The sequence below is a fragment of the Zootoca vivipara genome, chromosome Z1 (assembly GCF_965207765.1).
Source record: "Zootoca vivipara chromosome Z1, rZooViv2.hap1.1, whole genome shotgun sequence".
Classification (NCBI taxonomy): domain Eukaryota; kingdom Metazoa; phylum Chordata; class Lepidosauria; order Squamata; family Lacertidae; genus Zootoca; species Zootoca vivipara.
The window spans coordinates 32,430,892-32,443,407 of NC_142583.1; the positions used below are offsets into that span (position 1 = coordinate 32,430,892).

The 12,516-nt window shown below is 41.5% G+C and overlaps 1 long non-coding RNA gene across 2 annotated transcripts in view; it reads right to left on the reverse strand.

Moving 5' to 3' along the window:
* Positions 1–719: 719 nt before the first annotated feature.
* LOC148687326 (uncharacterized) overlaps positions 720–12,516 on the reverse strand; it is a 109,917-nt gene continuing 98,120 nt past the window's right edge. Inside the window, exons 3-4 of one of the 2 annotated variants that reach the window (XR_015947557.1) lie at positions 7,457–7,642; positions 720–747 (exon numbers count right to left, since the gene is read on the reverse strand). This is a non-coding gene — a long non-coding RNA (uncharacterized LOC148687326). Of the gene's footprint in view, positions 748–5,867; positions 7,643–12,516 lie in introns of those variants that run through there. The other variant, XR_015947556.1, reaches the window with a different exon arrangement.

Consider the following 12,516-nt stretch of genomic DNA (forward strand, 5'->3'; position numbering starts at 1 on the left):
TTCAGTCTACAAAGAATAAGAGACTGAGCTTGCAAACAAATATATAGCAAAAACTAATACCATTCTTAGCAACTTTATTTGTGTATAAGAATCTTTCCATAAAGCTTGATTGCATTATCCATTTTCAAATAAGGTATTGGACTTTTCAACCAGGTAGGAGGTTCCACCCATTTCCTTCTGTTTTCTGTCTGCCTCATCTGCAGTACAACTCATCAGTAAAAGTTCAACTCTGGCATGTTTTGGAATCTGGATGATTTGCTGGTAGCTTCCAAACAGTGTTAGCTGTTATACAGTGTGAGGGACAGGGGATATCGCGAAGTCCCTCCCCTCCTGAGTTCCAGCCCATCCCCGAGCGCAGGGGAAAGCAGGGAGAGTTCCGACTCAAGTGGGGAAGCAGGAAGTGGTGTCCGAGGCTCAGGCAAGGTAGCGGAGCCATCGTCCCAGGTGGGACAGGAAGGGGGAAGCAAGGGGGGCAGACCTATCCCCCCAACTCCGGAATTGCGCAGGAGGCGTCGGGGGAAGAGGCTGGGTCTCCCCAAGTTGTTATGTTGGAGAAAGACGCGCCAAACGCCATTCGGAGGTTCTGACTCAAGCGGTTAAGATGTTCCTCTGTAAATAGCACTGCCTTTAGCACTGTAAATACGCAGCACCAAATAAAAGATAAAATGCAGAGCTGTGTGGAGTCGTTACTCTGAAGTAGCCCTTCAGACCCCTGTGACATACAGGATATGCAGTTGTTTTGAAACCCTAAGGGAATTATAATGGTATAAATGATGTTGTACATGGTACAATGGTACAAAATATGTGGTGGGCATGCCACCAAGCAGCACAAAAGCATCACTAGTTGAGTGTGCACTGGATTTATCTCCATTTGGAATATTTAAATATTATATTTGCTATAAAAGGCCTGTGATAGCTTGATTTCAATCTGACGTAAAGTCAAAAAGTTGTAGGTTTACTTGCTGAAAAACTCAAATAATCATGGAACGTGAAGTCTGTTGCTTGTTATAAACAAAGCTTTAATTTAGATATTGCATAGAATACCATTATTATAATTATAATTATTAGTTTGTATACCACCCTTCATCCAAAGATCACAGGGCACTTCACAACATAAAAATAACTACTGGGAATTTTATACAACGATATCCCTAGTGATAAAGTTAACATCTTCCTTTACGCAACAGCAGCTGCGGGAGTGCTAATTGCAAGAAATTGGAAAGGGGACATTATACCAACAAAAGGGGAACGGATAGATAAGCTTTGTGAATACCTAGAATTGGCAAAATTAACGGATTTAATTTGTCAAAAACCTAAGGATAAGATCAAGAAACACAAAAATACAGAATGAGAACAGAAAATAAATAATGAAACAAAAATAAAAATAAACCAATAACACCACTTTCCTCAGAGGTGGATTTGGGTAATCTTTCATAATTAGGCACCAGTGTGGGGCCAAAATTTAGTGCCCCCAGATGGATCTTCTCAATTTAGTGCCCCTTCGTCTTGGCACCTGCACCACATTAAATCCAACATTGCTCCCACAAGCACTTTAAAAAAGCCATAGAATGTTAATCAGCTAAAGGCCTGGTTATAGAGAAACATTTTCACCTGGCACCTAAAGGATGTTACTTCTTGCCAAAGAGAGATTGCTTTAGCTGTTCATCAGAGAGACAGAGAAAAGATAGAGACTGTATTTTATGTAAAGTGATTAGATTTAGAAGTTGCTACTGGTAGGATCTTCTAAATCTAATCACTTTACATAAAATACAATCTCTCTCTGTAGAAGTTGCTACTGGTAGGATTCCTGCCAACCTAGCAGTTCGAAAGCACGTCAAAATGCAAGTAGATAAATAGGAACCGCTACAGCGGGAAGGTAAACGGCGTTTCCATGTGCTGCTCTGGTTTGCCAGAAGCAGCTTTGTCATGCTGGCCACATGACCTGGAAGCTATACGCCGGCTCCCTCGGCCAACAATGCGAGATGAGCGCGCAACCCCAGAGTCGGTCACGACTGGACCTAATGGTCAGGGGTCCCTTTACCTTTACCTTTTACTGGTAGGATAAATTGGAATTGTTAGGAAAGTTGCTTCTCTCAAATCTTGAAATTATTTCTAGAAAGGAATTGTCCCTCATCACCAGGAGAGGTGAGTCATCAGGGCCTGAGGGCCTGATTTGGTCCACAAAACTATTTTTGCTGGCACTCCAGTCCCCAACCAATTTTACTGGCAGAGGCTTTGGTAGCAGCACTGAATCAAGTACAGACCCTCCAAGTATCCCTGTTTTCCAGGGACATCCCTGATTTAGAGAAGCTGTCCTGGTTTCTGATTTGATCCCGAAACGTCCTGGTTTTCTTTAGAGCGCCCCTATTTTCAATGGAGAAATATTGGAGGGTATGGAGTTATTTGACCCCCAAGTCATCTGAAAGCAATCCTGTAGAGGGATATTTTTTTATTATGTTTAATGATTTATTATGTTTTTATATATGTTGGAAAGTGCCCAGAGGGACTGGGGCAACCCAGTAAGATGTGTGGGGTATAAAGAGTAAAATTATAATTATGGAATGGGACGTCCCTATTTTCATGGAGAAATGCTGGAGGTTATACAAGTACCTCCTCTTTCCTCTAAACCAGGCATTCCCCAAACTGCGGCCCTCCAGATGTTTTGGCCTACAACTCCCATGAATCCTAGCTACCGTGTTTCTCCTAAAATAAGACACGTCTTATATTTATTTTTCCTATAAAAAAACACATTGCGGCTTATTTACGGGGGATGTCTTATTTTTATTAAGCATGGTACAGCATTGTTACCGGTAAATATGGTACGGGGCTTTCTTGCGCCGCCCGCTGAGCCCACTGCTGGGTCCCTGGGCTTGACGCGGTGCGGCACGGTGCGGCGCGGCGCGACTGGGGCTGCTGCCGGCTCCTGCCGGCTGCTGCGGCTTCGCGCGCCGCCCACTGAGCCCACTGCTGGGTCCCTGGGCTTGACGCGGTGCGGTGCGGCGCGGCTGGGTCTGCTGCCGGCTCCTGCCGGCTGCTGCGGCTTCGCGCACCGCCCACTGCCGGGTCCTGGAGCCCGTTCAGCCGGAGCTCGGTGCGTCGCTGTGCTGGGGCTCCCGCTGGGCTGGGGCGCGGCGCGGCGCGCGCTGCTGCGTTTGCCGGCTCCTGCTGGGTCTGGTAGGTACCCCCAAGACGTCTTATTTTCAGGGGATGTCTTATATTTTTTTGCTTGTAAAAGATCGTGCCATGGCTTATTTTAGAGGCACGTCTTATTTTAGGAGAAACACGGTAATAGGACCACTGGTTGGGGAAGATGGGAATTGTAGTCCAAAACATCTGGAGGGCCGGAGTTTGGGGGTGCTTGCTCTAAACTCTGTTAATCTGAGCTGACTGGAGTGCTGCAGAAGCACAAAAGAGCTATTTGATCTGCTATGTTTTGCAAACACTATTCATCTTGCTTCACCAATTCATCTGCAATTTAAAGTTGGTCACAGGACTGGATTTTTTTGTTTCTTGCTTGTGCTGCATTTTGCTTTCTGTCATGCATTGCTTGGTCATGAGGCCTCCCCCACGTATTACTTCTCTGTGTTCTCGAATTATATGATGATGAAGAATTGGTCCTGTTGTGATTTAGAATCAAGCATACTTTAGAAGACTGGCTGAACAAGAGAAGAAAACTCTTTTATTCTGAGCTTTCGAATAATGGTTGGACTTTAAGCACATGCTCATTACCAAAGTACACCTTGAGGACACCATGTCATACCAGCCACACAGTTTGTGCAGATGCAAAAAATGTGCCATTAACTAACAATCCTTTTTATAACAAATATATTACAGTCTCTGTTCATCAGAGTCAGAACTTGTTAGGCATCTGGGAATTATGGATCAGCTAATTACAAGATTCAGCAACATCTCTCTCTCTCTCTCTCTCTCTCTCTCTCTCTCTCTCTCTCTCTCTCTCTGTGTGTGTGTGTGTGTGTGTGTGTGTGTGTGTGTGTATACACACACCCAATTCACTAGGGTGACCACATCCATGTATCTGACGGAAGAGGGTTGTAGTCCATGCACATTTACTCTACGTAATAAATTTGTAAACTGCCATAAGACTCTTTGTTTTTCTTGCAATGTATAATTTGTCATCAAGATACAGTCCTTTACTAATCTGCTAGACAAAAGAACCTCTGTTCTGAGATACTTTATCACTTCCAATTTTAGCAAGGTAATCTATTTACTGAAGGTTCCTTGCAAGAAAAGAGAGAGGTAGGTATAGTTATTAAACTGCCTTGAAAAAGAGAAAAGGGAGAAACAGTCTGTATAGCAGAACAAGCCATTAATATATCTGGACTTTTGCATTCTTGTTTTATGAAAGTGGCCAGAACTTGATTTCAAACCACCTAGGAAACTCGCTTAAATTCTACCTAATTTAAAGAGAAATCCACTTCCACATTAACCACATGCAGACAGCATTTTGTCTTAAAGAAAACACTGCTCTGAAGCTAGTCTGTCACCACCAGGAGGGAAAATGCAGCCTACAAGCTGGAAACTGCATGGCTTTGACATCAGTCAGTTTTTTCCTTCCCTCCTTCTGCTTTGTTTAATATCTCAGCTCATGAAATGCTCTGGAGCACTCCAGGAAAAGAGGCCTTTACTTATTAGTGAGAGTAACCTGGGACATATATGGAAACAGGTCTGTGATGCAACAGATGTGAAATAAAGTGGTACTTGCAGCAGACTAGACATGTACCTGTGCCTTCTTTGTCCCCTTAGTCAGGGGGCATTTGAAAGACATGGAATGCCCATCTTTTGATGTACCGTACTGCGTTGCCACGGGTGCAGCATGTTGAAATATGGATACCTGGTTGGGCAACATACACTCATTCCACATTTGCTTCTGATGCATGGGTTTCTGTATCATTTCAAAAACCTGCCCAAAACATTTTGAGTGGAGATGTCCATCAAACAATTTTAAAAATAAAAATAAATTGTGTGCATATTATGGGTGAATTTGAAGTCTTTGAAATAATTTTCAATGTTTTTTAAAAGTTTGTCAGTTTCTCATTCTCAGAAAACTCTTCATCCTTCTAGAACTGGCTAGATCAGGCATCCCCAAACTTCGGCCCTCCAGATGTTTTGGACTACAATTCCCATCTTCCCCGACCACTGGTCCTGTTAGCTAGGGATCATGGGAGTTGTAGGCCAAAACATCTGGAGGGCTGCAGTTTGGGGATGCCTCGGCTAGATGATTGAATAATAGTCACCATTCACTTTATCTTTGTCTCTTCTGAAAGCACATGATTTGCCTACTAACTAACTAACACCATTAAGGCTCATTATCTTTGAACATACAACAAAAGGTCTAAAACGATTTTGTTTCGATGGGAAATTAATTTAAGATATCTTGAAGAGGATCATGTAATTCTAGTGATATCTTTCCTTGCTCTTTCTTGGAGTAGTGGAAAAATACATTAGAATGTCAAAACCCAATTGAAAACCCAATTAATTTGAAAATCATTTCTTTTGGCGGGGGATGGGATATTTGCAGTGGGCAGATACAATATTTAAACTCCAATGCTGCTTTGATTTAGATTCTCAAGAATGTGTCTAGTGAAATATATTCAGATTCCCCCAGAGCATATTTCTCATCAGAGGACCCCCCCACCCTTTTTAAGAGACCAAAGTTGTTGTTGTTGTTGTTAACCATTCTCCTCATGCACCTGGATCAAAAATCCATATATTCAAGGTAATGGAAAAGGAAATGCAAAATAAATTTACAATGACAATGGGCACTCAACATCCCATTGTTACTGAAATCCAGTTGCCTGGGATCCAGTTGGCTTTCCAGTGATGGCACCCAGATTATGGGACTACGTAGCATGAGAGGCCAAGTTGGCTTCAATCCTCTATTGTTTTTTTTTGGGGGGGGCATACTGTTAGGATATTTTTTTCTTTATCAAATCTTTGATTTAAGTTTCATTTTGTTTTCTTTCTGTGCTCTTGTTTTACTGTATTGTTACATGCACCCCAGTCTCTGATCAATGAGAGACACTATGGGGTCAGCACAAACCTTGGTCTTGGTTCTCTTAGAATCTTAGAGTCGGTGGAGACTGTGGTGTCTTTTTGACATATGGCTTTATTTACACACATGAAGGCTGAGCGTAAGACAGAAGAAACTCTTCAACAGATTCTGGTATTCTAGCTTTCCTTTGCCATAGGACTCTCACAGAGAGCAAAATTAGGCCTGTGCCTCCTAGCTCACAGAGAGCTAGGAGAGAGGTGGGAGCTGAGCCTGGACTCCTAGATGGCTGTCTCCTTCCAAAATCACCTGCCCGTTGAGAGAGATCTCTTTATTGAAGGAAGGTAGGGTTGCTGAGCATTCTACCAGGGCCATCAAGATACTATCCAGCAATTCTTCATCTTCCATTAACACTCCTGTCCAAACCTCAAACTTTCAACCAAGAATCACAGGGCTGTGAGGGACCCCTCAGATGATAACTAGACTAACCCTCCCAATCCTTTAACTTAATCATTGCACTGATTGATGTGGTTCTTTTAACTGTGCTAATTGTATAGTACAGTGCATTGGCATCACTTCTCATAATGGCAGGCTGGAAGTATTTTAAATAAAGTAATGCCCATGAGTTATGTTTTCATCAATTTTGTTATCATCTCTCTTTTTTCCACTTTGTTATTTTCTAGATCATAAACTACCTTTTTGAGGTCCCAGTATTAAATAAATACAGTCAACTTAGTCACCTCTCTGTTCCTTTAAGTTCTCAGTGATGTACTCTCTCAGATGAAGTGAGGCTTTCGTAATTTTACATGTGGTTAGTTCTCCCATTTTGCTCACAAAACAGTTGGATTTGTGGACTTGTGGCAACCCAGTCAGATGGGCGTGGTACAAATAATAAAAGGAGAAAATATGGAACGTTGTTATATGGTGTGCTGGGTGGATGGGGAAAAGGATAGGAGAAATAATAGAGAAAATATCGCAAAGAGCCCTCGAATGTTATGAAGGCTGCAACCCTAAATTTACCTACCAAGGAATACAGTGGGACTTACCTAGAGATGCAGTGGGACCTATTTCTGAGTCCACTTGAACAGAATTGCATTGCATAACTGATTGGAGAATTCCAAATTTAATAAACATTCTGGTGATGGAATGCAATTGTTCCTGGCAGCCTACCTCTTGTGTTAACATGCTCAGGCTCAGCCATTGGCTTAAATGCTCTTTTATCTCCTTCAGAAGTTTTCTTGCAAGTTTTCAGTATGCTAGAAGAGTATTTGATAAATCTGGAGAAGCTTGCAAATGTTCACTATCCAGAAGGTACTTGGTAGGCATGAGAAAACAGAAACCGATAATTGTATGCCTTGTACAATATAACCTTAAAACGTAAGTTAGCAGAATGAAATTACTGAGATAAAAAGACCACAGAGTTCAGTGGAAGAGCATTTGTCTCACATGCAGAAGGTCCTGGGTTCAATCCCTGGTGTCTCCAGATAAGTCTGAGGAAAGCTCCTGTCTGAAACCTTGGAGCACTGCTGTCAATCAGAATATTGAGCTAAGTGGACTGATGATCTGACTCTGTATAAGGCAGTTTCATATGTTTCTATTTGGAATTCAAAGCCACATTGCTATATACCAAACCTGCAGAAGGAAGAAAAGCATGCAAAATGTAAAATAAACATCTCCTCTGATAGATGTCTTTCGTTATTCTACCTTGATTCAAGAGTCTTCTGTGTACTCCATACCTCACCCTGGAAGAACAACAGCACGCAAAACTTATACAAATGCACCCATTTCTTGATAATATATTTTGACAAATCGTTATCCAAGCGAGGTATAATAATCGGAGGGACTCTGGTAATTAATATGCAAACCAAGTGTGAAAATAGCAGAGATCACATTAACTGCAGGAAGGGTGCTGAAATATATTCTGATAATGGCAGTTATGACTATTACTTGATAAGCATTAATTGCAACAGCAATCCTTTTCATCTCTGTCATCAAGTTGTTTTTTTCATATTTGTCTTCACATTAAAAGAATATGTTATAGGATTGGGAAGATAGTCTGCACGCCATATGTGGTCCCATACAAGCCCATGGTTTTATAACTTCAAGGTGGGATTCTGCAGCAGAAGAAAGTGCTGAAGTGTCAAACAAGTCTCTGTTAAATTAATGACCCTAACCAAAGCTGTTAAGCATCTCTTTGCTTGACAAGAGATTTGGTGAAGGATAGTGATGCTGCTATAGAAATGATTAGATAGTTATACTTCCAGAAGAAGGGGCCACACCTTCACCCCCCCCAACCTCCCTCCCTCTCCTGGCCTCATTGGAGGAAATATCATCCTGGGCGTAGAACAGGGGTGGACTCTGTTCTGCAGGGTGATCTTTGCCTGCTAGGAGGCCAAAGTTGGCCCTAGAGGCAATTTCCCATGTCCCCATCCACTGACATAACTCGAAACCAGCTGTTGGGCAGGGGCCAGGATCCTTCTGGGTGCTGCTTCACCTGTGTTCTCTGCAGTCGGCAGCACTGTACCCTCTGCTCATCAGCTATCCCATTGACTTCAATAAGATAGATTCATAAGTAATGAGATACAGGGTTTCAGTTTTAGGTTGCAATCCTCAATGCTTTGTGGAATTGTGGAATGTATCCTTAGACTGTAGTCCTAGGCACACTTACAGGGAATAAATCCCACAGGCTTCTAAGTAAAGCTAGTATAGTTAAACACAAATGTAAATGAGGATTAAATTCAAATGTTATTCATGGGGACAAGTGATATGAAACATTTTTTTTTTATGTCAGATAATTTGTAATTCCAAAAGCATCTTTTTTATTATTCAGTTACATAGACCTTCCAGAGTGCAAAATTATAGGCACAGTTAAGACCCATTGGTGTCAACAGGAGAATGATTTCCATTGGAGACAAATCAAAGGGAGCTGAGAGTGCTTTTGGCTGGAATAGGAGTTGCCATTTCTGCAATTGCCATGGCCAAACCGTTGTAATTGTAAGCTGTTTATGATAAATGCAGATAATTGTGGTTACAGCCATATAATAAATGACAGATAATTATGTAGTATAGAGTTAGTGTTTAATAATGGAAACTCCATGGTTTACACAAAAGGGTCAGTTAGGTTTATAGCATAAGACAGCTCAATATTGCTTGTGCAGCTGTGCAACTGTTCAGTTTTAGAAATAGGATCAATTATATCGGTTGCGTCCCAACAATTGTTTAGAGACCAGACAGGCCAGCCACAATTGCACAGCATGAGAGTTAGTACCAATAAGGATATTTTTAATAAAGAGCGGTGCATGGGGAATTTTCAGGGGTGTGTGGCTACGTCCCTTCCCACAGATGGTGATTGCATAAATGTGTGCAAGTTGGTAAATGCATAGTGTTTTGAACCATTCAGCTCAGTTCTATGGAGTCCAGACAGCAAGGCAAGTTGCTGATTACAGCACCATGGATAGCTCCAAGTGAGCCTTTTGCTGCATCAAGAGCTTTAGGAGAATTGAATTGAACCTTTGCATTGGGAAGCCATGTGCAAATGGGCACATTCCCATCACCATCAAAATTTTATAGACTTGTCAAGGGTAGAGATGTGTTGCATTTTCATCTCAGTAGGGACAATCTGCTTTGACCAGTCAAAAACCATTTATACTTCCCACCCCCAAAGGCCCTTTCTACCTTTTAATAGTTACGGTTTCCATACCCTAAACTGAAGGCTGAAAATGAAGGGGGAAAATTCCTCCTGCTCAGTGCCAGATACCTCCACACACATTGCCAAACACCAAAACGAAATATTGACATCTTCTTGGGAGCCAAATTATTTCCCATTCCCAACAATGAAAAAACCCCATTCTCCCAGTTCCGAAATCACTTTTCCAACAGAGCAGTCACTGCCAGTACAAACAACCACAGCATGCTGAAAATTGGGAACAACCATAATTTGTACTTAATGTCAGTAAGTGTAAAGCAGGGAACCTTATTTCACTGAATGTTCAATGATACAACAGCATTGGTTTAATATCCAAACCCACAGTCTAATGCATGTCTCCTGGAGAATTCAATAATTGCATAATGTTAAAGAAGCCTGAAAACTAACAGATATCATGGTGTGTTAACTCTGCAGACATAATGGAAACAGCAATCGTGTTCAGTACAATGACTGGACGTCATTGTACTGAATATGTTACAGCCATTGTATGGATATGTCATACAATTCCTATTTATAATTAGATTAACTGAGGATCCAGCACCCACTATACTAGACACACAGATAACAAAGATGCAGCTGTTGCCCAGAACAGTTTATAGCAGGGTGGCCTAACTTTTCATACCAAGTGGGCCACAAGAGTACTTTGACACAGAACCCATGGGGCACACACACTGCAGAGGTTTGCATGCAGAGGTTGGATGGCCATTTGCCATGGTTGATCTAGTTGAGATTACCCCCCTTGCAGGGGGCTGGACTGGATGATCCTCAGGGTTATTTCCAACTCTACAATTCTACAATTCTATGATTTGTTTTTGTTGCTTTTCTTTATTTTGCTTATGTACATTGTTTTGAGATTAATTGTTCAAATGTGGAATTACGGTAATGATAATAGCAGTAGCAGTAAATGTGGAATCTGTATCCTTTTTTTTTTTACATTGATCTTTGTTAGGAACTGTAAATCACTTAGAGTTTTGCTGAAATATAAAATGGCATGCAAGTTAAATGATTGAAAATAACAATAACTGAGCCTTTAAAAATCTTTTCCTCCAGTCCTCCTTTACCATGTCCATCCCCTTGTCCTGAAAACTGTGGCTGTTCTTAGAGCCAGGCCTCTAGTCTTTGCACCGTTGAGCAGATGGTAGTGAATGTAGTACTGGATTCTTTTAGTACGTCAGGCTTACCCCAGCACTAGCAGCCACAGAGGGCAAATAAACTTGCTTTGTCCTTCACTTTGACTCATATGTAGGAATTGGGAAGTCACACAAAGGCTTTAGGGAGAGAGCTGAATTTTATCACAGGTAGCTGGATTCTTGGTTGGCATCCATCTGCCTCGGGAGACAATGGAGAAGTGTCCCTTTGCCTCAGGAGGCAATGGAGGACTGCAACTTTGTGGGTGAAGTCACACTGTTGGAAGGTGTGGCTGTAGAGATCGATACGGGAGAGGCATGTTTTGTTACAGCTGGGGCAAGTTATCCATTTTCGCTGCTGCAGATGCACCATAGCGTTTTTTCTCAGCTAATTAAATTAGGATGTTTTATGGCAGTAAGAATGCGTGGAACGATATAGTGAGAGATTCAGGCAAGAAAAGAAAGCTTCCCCGTTGCAGAGGCAAACAGCTCTGTCACAGAATGGATTATGAAGTTCAAGCAACTAGCAGCTTCCTCATTTTCTTCAACACCAGGAAGGCTTCATGTGATTGGGTATCCCTGTTGTTTATGTGAAAATTTTTATCCCATTGACAAAAAGGGCTGGATAATGAGCTTGGGAGGGAGGGAGGGTCAAAGAAAGAATCTGGCAGCATCAAGACTGCCATCAGCTACTGCTGCTGCTATAGTATTCACATGTATGCTTGGAGAGCCCTTGACTCAATTGAGAGCTGGAAGTGCAGGAATTGTGGTGGAGAGAACTTCATGTCTGCTCTATGAAACCTTTGTAGTGGCCAAGGCTGGGCTTATTGTGCCAAGTATAGTGGCTAAGTGCACACTTTGAGAAATGATCAGACAATTCAGGTTGGGGCTGCTGCTAAGTAACTTGATGAACTGTTATTTACGATTTACTGATTATCTAACTGAGTTCTGCAATGAATTAAAACACTGAGATAACCCATTTGTTAATAGATGAAGAATAAATGACTAAATTGAATTTAATGAAGCAGAAAAGTTGTATTATGTTTCTACAGCTGGCTTCTATACCACCTGTTTCAGGCCTGTGTAATCCCAGGATATGCAACTAACTCTGATTTTTGGGCCATTCAATTGATTTTGAACTTGATTGTGTTTGTCTCAATGTGTCTCAGTATGGGCTGCTTCCAACAGAATATAAAAGAAAGGATAAGCCCTAAGAGAGACAAACTGCTCCATCAAAATAGAAAGTGACTGCAGAAAGGTGACACAGATAATTGTGATAGTTACATTAACAACCTAGAAGCAATCATTTTTGTATATAACGAGTGAAATATGGGCTCCAATTTTATGATCTATACAGATAGCATATGGAATTGTGGATAGAAATATTTCTTGGAGCCAGAGTAGCTCAAAAAATCGTTGCCATTTTCTAAAGATGTCTGCTATGGACTACAAAGACTACCCACAATACCCACAATAGTATTTTAATGTTCTTGTTAAACTTGTTTTATATTCAGAATTATTAGTGATATGATATACTGTATATTAATAGGATTATTATTACAACCATGTCCCTGAATTCCTTGTGTTTATCCCAGCAGGAGTCTAGATTAGCAACCGATTTGTGTTTGTAGGTTCTTGTAATGTCGTCACTGTAGAAGGACATGTGGATCCAG